The 7320-nt window shown below is 42.9% G+C and overlaps 1 protein-coding gene and 1 non-coding gene across 3 annotated transcripts in view; both read right to left on the reverse strand.

The window, feature by feature from the left end:
* Positions 1-5100, reverse strand: part of KATNA1 (katanin catalytic subunit A1) — an 18756-nt gene extending 13656 nt beyond the window's left edge. For both annotated transcript variants that reach the window (XM_085310717.1, XM_085310709.1), the window contains exons 1-2: positions 4989-5100; positions 4525-4633 (exon numbers count right to left, since the gene is read on the reverse strand). The gene's annotated coding sequence lies outside the window, so the exon portion shown is untranslated. The remainder of the gene's footprint in view (positions 1-4524; positions 4634-4988) is intronic.
* Positions 5101-5359: 259 nt separating this feature from the next.
* TRNAG-GCC (transfer RNA glycine (anticodon GCC)) lies at positions 5360-5430 on the reverse strand. The gene has a single exon. It is a non-coding gene; the product is annotated as a tRNA-Gly (tRNA).
* Between the last annotated feature and the right edge of the window lie 1890 nt (positions 5431-7320).

The raw sequence follows: 7320 nt of genomic DNA on the forward strand, positions 1-7320 counted from the left end.
TATCCTTCCACCAGATGCATTAAGCTTTGTTAAATTTGTTGCCCTACCATTACAGATATGAGTTTTATAGTCTGACTTTGCATTGTGGAAAACACTAATTCTCCATTGGTTTGATTTTACAAATTTTCAGTTTTATTTAATGTTTCTTTGAAACACATTAAATATGCATCTTCCCTACCCTGCTTATCTTTTTCCATCACCTTCATTATTAAATTTAAAAAGAAACATGAAAAATACTGAATTTGCTAAAACATCACTGAAAAGGAAGGGGAAGACAGAAAAAAAACGTTTACCACGTGGCTACATACTTTATTTAACACACTGCTCAAATCATGGCATTTCTCCCACAAAGTGTTTTTTTGGGGAGCAGACACCACCAGACGTACACACATCACATCCATTTTGCAGCATTAGTGGAATCCAGACTTTTACATTAGAATAGCACAGAATTATTACTTATACAAATATAGTAATAAGTAGGAGCAGCAGACTTATTCTTTATGGTCCAACCACTGTACAAATAGGAGTGTTCCTCTGCCCTTATCCATTACTTATTAGAGCAGAATGGGATGGGGAGGTATATCTGTGCCATTTCTACTTCAGCTTCTCTTACACACCAACTTCCCTGCTTTACTCCAAGCTTTATAGAACCAAACACTCCCCCCCAACATATTAAAATAATAAGCCTGCAAGAAGGTCATCTTGCTCTCATTTTAGTACCTGCACCCAGTACCAGTAAGAAAAAATTGCAGACAAGCAATTACTGCTAAGCCCTAGGATGAAGTATACTTGATACAGATCAACTATTTAAAGAATGTAAGAGGTACTAAGTCTTTACTGCGCACGTGAGTTTAAGACTGAAAACATTTCAAGACCAGGTCATGGTCAAATTTGGACACATTATCAGAGGTTTCAGAAATCACACTTTGCACACCAGATGATCCATTGCTAAATGTTAAGGCCTTGTTGTAAAGAGGAACTGCTAAGTACAAATCAAACATTGCATCCTTTCTTTTTTTGTTCTTTTCCCTCCCTCCCCAGGCAGTTTATTTCTGGATACACAACTGATCCATTCTTGAGCCAATATCCTCTTATTTCTCCTTCCTTCCTCTTCATTCCCCAAAGCTACTCTGAAGCAGACAGCTACCATAAAAAATTTCAGTCCAAATGGCAGAACTTTGGACTGAAAAGAGAGGCCTTATTAAGAGGTCATGAAAGAGAAATTGGAATACCAATATCATCAGCTGTGGCTATAATCACATTCTTTGCCTGCCTCTTTATTTTATAAAATAATTCCAGCCATGTCACATCATAATTTTCATATAGACATAATTTTTTCCCCACCCTGTTTACTGCAGCAACAACACTTCACTTGTAACAAAAGTGCTACAACTGCAGCTAGGATCACACACACGCAGAGGTAGCAAAAAGCACTTCATACTGCTTTCCAGTCAGTCTTGGTGCACTCTGACAGCTCACATCCCTCCCACATTCACTGATACACAGAATGGATCTGTGGAGTTGAGTCTTGCTATCATAAGAAACTGCCCTGTAAAATCTCAATCAGACCAGGGATTCACTGAGCTACACACAATGCCTGCTAGTTGATACGGTAATGTGCAGAACTGTGCAGCAGTTACAATGACTGCCATATCCCAGCTTAATCAGGCTTTGGAGATGTAATTTGACTTTGGAACTTTGTTGTTTTTAACTCAGGAAAAAGTGCCTTGTTTGTCAACCTATGTGCATCATCACACAGATATTACTATAGGTTTTTACTGCTATTTTTAGGAGCAAGCTTTTCCACTCAGGCCCATCCTACCAGATACACCTGTTTTCCCATCTTGAGAATTCTAACTGATGACTAACACTGTTGAAATCACAAGTTGAACAACAAGTTAATAAACATTTTAAAGATCAAGTAGTAGCAAGTTACTAAAGCCAAACTAGACTTTCAAACACAGTGAGAAGTTGTATATAGCTTTTTACACTAAATGCTATTGAGCAACCCAAGCAGAAAACCAATCCTGTTCAAATATCCAGATGAAAAAAAGATTATACAAGTAATTTTCTTTTGTAAAGGAAAAAAATAGTAGAAATGAAAAGAAGCCAAATCAGAAAGACAAGAAAGCTTGGAAATCATGATATTCCATTATTTTTTTTTCTACCTAAGAAAACTCAAGACAGGAGGGATGGAAAGAAAGAACAAACACAGAAGAAGTGAGCTAAGCTTACACAAGGAAGAAAAGAAGAATTCCTCACTTACATTTCTAATGCTTCTAATGTAACCAAAGTAATAATTGAGGGGAAAAAAATAGAGGAAAAAAAGGAGTCTATCAATTTCATCAGTGGACTGGGGTAGAGAGTTTAGTGCAAACTAGCAAAACAATTTAATTTGTTGCTTCCCATTCAGTCGCAGCAGGAGAGCTTATAGTGGCTTCCAAGTACAAGCCTCTTCTACACAAGTCGGGCAGAATTAAGTTGCTGCCTTTGCTTGTGTCTGGACATGCCACTGCTCCTACCACTTGTATACAGGTGGCAGGAACTGATACACTAATGCTAGGCAACAGGCTTACTGCACATGTGACTGAAGATGCTGAAGCACCTCCAAGACAGGAAGTATGGAGTTAGAATAGCCTGGAAGGGATGTTTGCATGAGGCAAGAGGCATCTGATGTTAAACCAGACCTGAATGAATTTGAACAGCAATACTGAAATAATCTAAAAAATGTTAAGTGGTTCAGAATTACTTTAAAGTATTTATAAATACCTAGAACTACCACGTAACAGGATGACAAAACAGCAAGGCAGCCCTTATCAATTATGACCATTCCATGAATCATACCCAGTTAAGTTATCTATGTTCTAACAGCAACTAAAATAGTAATGAGCTTGTAAAGTTTACACCAAACAGAACACAAATAACACTGATGTTTTGTCTTGTAAATTTAATTCTACACTGTATATACATAGACATACTCCCCCACACAAACTAAAGACTTTGCAACAAGAATACTTGTTCAATACAGTGACTATGAACATTTATAGTTCCCAGAGATAAATGCAATACAAATTCATCAAATACCCCATTTCAAAAACCCATCGCTAGTAGCAGAATGCATTTTATTATTTGCTTCAAGCACCTGGAATACTTCTAGAGCACGGAACAGGCAAGAACAACATGAGTCAAAATCTAACAAAGTTCAAAGTACCTACATCTTCTGAAAATCAAGTTTTGGATTTTTTTTTTTTTGTACTGTATTTTAAAGATAATTCCTTAAAGACATTGTGAGTCTCTTATCAAATATCTAAAACTTGTTCACATTCATTCAGTGAGATTTTTTAAAGTCTTTGTTAAAACTGAGCATGATCTCAATCCTGTTTCACAAATAAACCCCACACAACATACGGGACTGATACTCAGATGTTGGGAGAGAAGATTAAAGTTGGGGCCTACCAGTTACTGTGGAGATCCATCAGCTATTCTGTTCATTTAGAGAAGAGTATGAATAGTAAGAGAAAGTATTACGAAGGACTGCTTCAGCATACAACCTGGATGTTTGAACTACGCCAGAGCCTAACTTTTGGCAGTGTACACACTTCCATTATTTGACAAAGCCTGCATATCAGACTGAAAGCAACCGCAAAAATTCAGAAAGTTTAGCAAATCAGAAGATACTTAAAAAAAAATAATAGCTTTTAGGAATCAGGTTTTGCTCATGACACAGTGGTCTGTGACTGGAGTGGATGACCTATGAGGTCCCTTTCAGCTTTAACACCCTGCTTCAAAATACTCCTAGCAATATTTGGTATCAGCAGGCAATTGTGTCAATTACTTAGGTTGTTTAATATCCAGTAAGTCTTGCAATTAATATCACCTTTCTCATTTACTTATTACCTTTAACATTAATGATAGCAAAAGAAAAACATCAGCAACCACGAACACGAGCATACTTAGTTTTCTGTTTATACAGAAGAAAAAATTCATTAGGTTGTCTGCCAACAGTGTTTCTCTTTTATACTTTCTACACTAGACCTCTCAAAAAGGCTCTTAAAATCGTATTATTTATTCCCCACTTAACAGGGGCTGGCATTTTTCAGAGTCAGATATGAACATACAGAGCTTTTTGTTTAGTAAGTTTAGAAGCGTATGCAGCAGAACAGACTTAAAATCGATGCCTACTGCTTCCCTCTGTCAGGGGAAAAGTCGCTGGCATAGTTTCCAACAAAGCTTACTTGGCCTTAAAAAAAAGGGGGGGGGGAAGGAGGGAGAAATGAAGAACACTAAATAAAATACAAGAGATGCTAGCTTCTCAACACATCAGCACACCTAGTTTCACTTCCTAGTGTTGCAGTGACTAGCAGCTGTGCACCTACACACAGCCACATTTCAAATGCTTTAAGGAGAACACGATGATACTCTGTGCGACTCTGCGCACGTGGAAGTTTAAGTCATGACATACGAGCGACGACTACAGCCTAACGGCTCGCAGATGTCACGACGGCAACAGCCACGGCAACTTACATTCTCCAAAGCAGCGTCCGATCTCTGGGCCGTGGGACGCAGAAGCCAGGCTCATCCCGCCGCCCAGCGCCGGCCGAGACCTCGAGAAGCGCGGGCGGGCRCCAGAGACCTGCCGGGAGAAAACAGCAGCGCTTCAAACGCCCCGCCGAGACCGCGCAGCCGGAGCCCGGCCGCGCCTCGGCTCGCTCCGCGCCGCCTCCCCCTCGCCCCGTCCCGGCGCCGGAGCCAGGCCGACGAGGCAGGCTCCGCTCCGCTCCCCTCGCCGCCGCCGGTAAGCCGAGCCGAGCCGGGCCGGGCAGGGCCGGGCACAGGCGCGCTGCAGGCAGCGGCAAGAGAGAGGAGCCCCCGCACCCCCCAACCGCCCCCAGCGCGACGGGGACGGCTGGGGCAGCGCGAGACCCGCGCTAACGGATGGGGAGGGCAACGGCTGCCGGGAGAGAGCACCGCGGCTCTCGCTCACTCGCCTCTGGAGCTCGGCCCCGCCGCGGCGGCAGCTCCCGCCGCCACCTTCCTCCTCCTCCTCCTCCGGCGGAGCTCCGGCCCCAGGCCCGGCCCGCCCCCGCTCTGCCCGCCTCCTGCCGCCGCCGGTTTGAAGGCAAATCCGGCTGCGTCACTTCCAGACAGGCACCGCGGGGGCGGCCGTGGGGGGGCGGGAGGGGAGGGCTATGGCGGACCAGGTGCGCTGATGAAACGCTGGCGCCCGAGGCGTTTTTTTTTTTCTGATTTAGCTGTTATTAATATGGACGTCGGTGAGATCGTCTTAAAAAAAAAGAGAGAGACAGACAGACAGAGAGAGGTGGGGGGGTGGGAAGTTGGATGGAAAAATGAGAGCTGTTGCATTGGCCGGGAATCGAACCCGGGCCTCCCGCGTGGCAGGCGAGAATTCTACCACTGAACCACCAATGCCGGCGCGGGAAGTGTATTCTGCCCCTGTGACTCATGCGTAGCTCCCCGCACTGGCCCTCGCGAGCCGAGTACTGCGCCTGCGCCGCCTTTCCAACGGTCGAGGCGGGGCGGGCGCGCCGCGCCGCGACCGTTGGAAAGGCGGCGGCGGTTAGGAGCGCAGAGTGCTTCGCGGGTGGCAGCAGCCGCGGTGAGGTGGGCAGCCACGAATCTGTACGAAGTGCTCGATGTTGAAACTGTGCAAATGCCAACGGGTGAAAATGCATCCCAACGCGTATTTCAAAGCAACTTTTAAAACGTCGCCCGAAAGAGAAGGTATGAAAAGCGAACCAAGAGTAAAARGTCGCCTTTAAAACTTGTTAGCGTTACTTAGTCAAGAGAAACACAAATTGGAGGAAGGATCTTTTGGAAATCAGCTTTGATTAGATAGTGCCCCTTTATATCATATGTGATAACTGTTAAATGCCTGCAGAAAATCTTAACTTACAAATAAATGGAGTTTAAAAAGTATAGACCTGCAGCACAGTAATAAAAGTCACCATACATGRTAGTTTTTTTCTCTCTCCTTTTTAGATGGTTGGCTCAGGCATAAGCACATGGCACAATGTTTCTACTTTCCCACACTGACCTCCACCCATCTGCAGTTCTACCAAGAAGCTTGTTTCATACTGAGATCCTGAAGAAAAATAATGTATTTCAAATGAATAACCTGATTTCCTGTCCTTCAGTGCTCAAGTACAAAGCAGTAACAAAGTCATTTTATCAGAGGTTTTCTCTAACCCATTAGCTTCATCCAAAAGCCTGTGGACTAGTTACATACATACAAACTGATGTAGTTGATGGTGTGAAGTCCTCTCTTCTTAGTTTTGTTTCATTTTGCTAATATGCAGGAATTGACTTAAAAATCAATTTGATCTAAGTATTTCAGACATAAGCAACATTCCCAGGATGATTCAGGCAGGTTCAATGCTCTGTACGGTTCACAAAGCTCTGTCAACTTCCCAGTTCATGCCATTTCTACTTTATTTATTTTTAAGGCAGGCTGGATTTCTCCATAGGGATATAGAGGCATTAGAAGAAGTACAATAATGCAAAGATACTTTGACCATCTTAGGGATTTTAATTATAGTGGAAACATTGCTGTGAGATAGCATTTAGTTTATACATATATTTAACATAAGAAGGTGCTGACGGTCAGTCTGAGTTGCCACAGATGTAGCCTGAAGGCTACAMATAGTAAAGTCTAAGCAGAAGGTATGATTCTGCACTTGGAGGAACACTTATCCAGTCAAGACCCATACTGATAGCCTTCCTTAATAATTTTGCAGCTTTTCCAATTACTTCCCCTAATAAAGTGTTAAAACATGAGAACTCTCAATGGCAGCAGGTGGAAGGAAGGATGGCACAGTGCTGCAGACAGGGCAAAAAGTAAGTTTATACTTTCAAGGAGAGAAGGAATCAAGTATTACCAACACGAACTGCAACAGACAGTGGACTGTAAGATCAGCCTGTGAAGAGAATTTGCAATAAGGTACTTGCCTCAAATTTCAGGGATGAGTTTTGTCTAGTGAAAAGCATGTAAACATTTCTTCCACAGAGCTTGCTTATTTACTACCTTATGACAATCTCTAAATCTTCAAATTATTACAGAGGGTGAAGATCTGGGAAGGAAATGCATCATGCCCTACAGGGCTTAGGAAAACTAGACACCAAGTTCAGTAAGCCACTTTGTAAGGTGCCACAAAAAACCGCCTTTGGGTAGATTGCACCAGATGTAGTAGTAGCTGATCRTTTGTCTAAGCAGGCTCAGCTGCTTAGCAACAAATAGGATCTAAAGGTTGGGTCTGATACAGCAGGTTTATGATAGTCCATWAAGGTGAACTTGGAAGACCT

Source organism: Rhea americana, unplaced genomic scaffold, assembly GCF_003343005.1.
Source record: "Rhea americana isolate MKP2758 unplaced genomic scaffold, rheAme1 scaffold_108, whole genome shotgun sequence".
Lineage (NCBI taxonomy): Eukaryota > Metazoa > Chordata > Aves > Rheiformes > Rheidae > Rhea > Rhea americana.